The following is a 1718-nucleotide window of genomic DNA, read 5'->3' as shown; positions in this document are numbered from 1 at the left end:
CACAAGGAAAGTCAGTAAAAACGAAAGGTAAGGAAAATTTTAACTTTCTAAGTTGTTGCTACAATATTCTTTTCATGTTAAATTTTTTATTAGTACAGTCTATCCGAATGCGTTTGCTATATGAAAAGTTGTTGAGTAAGAACTTAAATGTTGAAATGGTCAAAAAAAAGTTGTACGAATCATAAAAAAGTATGAAAGTTTCGGAATATAGTGTGGTGAAATCAATTGCAGGATTTTGAAAGTGAATTTTTTATATTTATTTTAGAGCTTAAATAAGAATAAGAAAAGTATGCATTAAAAAAAAATTATTACTTGGCAATTAAATGCACTTACAAATTTTTGGATCGGACAAAAATAAGTTATATATATGAGACGGTCATTGGTCAGTAAAATTCTCAACTGAGTGTTAACAAATACGATATTATTATTCAAATTGTTTACAGTCAGCCATATATTTATTTGATGATATTTGTTATTGTTTCATTTTTAACCAACGCCTCTGCAAATGCGATTACTTTAAAATGAGTAACAGACAGATCTACATATGTCTCCATTTAAGCCGAACGGGCCTGTAAAGCGCTTAGTCGAATTAAAAAAAAATATATATAAATTGTTTTCCCTTACTTTAATAAACTATTTAATATAGCAAGTACAAAGAAAGCTTTGTAGCCCATTCAATTTTAATATTTGCAATAAGAACAGGCTTGAAGTACATAGCTAGGACTTACCGTAGATTTTGGCATTTTTTTATGGGCAAAGTGCGAAATACATAAAAAAATTTATCACAAATCAACGCAATTTTTTATAAAAGCTAAGAAAAATTAAATAAACAAAAGAACAATATGCACAAGGCCGGAATTTTTATGCTGTCACCCCCTAGGAATGTTCTATATCGAAAAAAGGTGGGGTATATTTTTAAATCAAAACATATTTAGAGCTCGCTCAAAGCGCGCAAAGTTTTCCATGCATTTTATATGACGAAAAAAAAACAACTTTTTGTAGAAACGGTATAGAAGCGTCGAAAATCAATATTTTACATAGCAACTATATTTTATAGGTCCGCCCAAACCCACAGAAAATTCCAGAAAATGCAATGGGGGGATAAATAAAAAAACTTTAGTATTAAAAAATGGTTAAATAAACAATCGGGTATTGTTATTGGAAATCTCGTTAAGAGACCCAGAATTTTCCGATCGAACAGTAATGATTTTCAAGAATTCTATACCATTTCTACGAAAATTTGTTTTTTTTTACATCTTTCTATACATAGTATAAAGGAAATTCGATATTTTTTGTACGCGGTAATCTCGAAAACCACTGAACGGATTTTGACGAGATTTTCTCTAATATATTCTGTATCGATAGGAGAGTAACCTTTTTAATTTAGAATTTTAGTAGGGTTGCCACCTGTTAAGAAAATTACTGTATTCAATTCCAATATGCGTAGGCGTCAGTTCTGCACCGTCACGGTTAAATGAAAAGTCTTAGCCTCTGGATGTGTAATAATGTATTATTTTTTTGACTAGGGTTGCCACCTGTATAAAAGCTGTAAGATCTTCACCGTTCGTTGGATAAAAAAATGAGATACCAAATGAAAGTGCATGGTCTTCGAATGACTTTAAGTTTTTTCAGTAGGGTTGCCAACTATTTAAAATTAATATCTTCTATACATAGTAAAGGGTGATTTTTTTGAGGTTAGGATTTTCATGCATTAGTAT

This window comes from Rhagoletis pomonella, unplaced genomic scaffold (assembly GCF_013731165.1).
Source record: "Rhagoletis pomonella isolate Grant_MI unplaced genomic scaffold, Rhpom_1.0 Rhpom_scaffold_00013, whole genome shotgun sequence".
Lineage (NCBI taxonomy): Eukaryota > Metazoa > Arthropoda > Insecta > Diptera > Tephritidae > Rhagoletis > Rhagoletis pomonella.
This window is presented reverse-complemented; position numbering follows the sequence as displayed.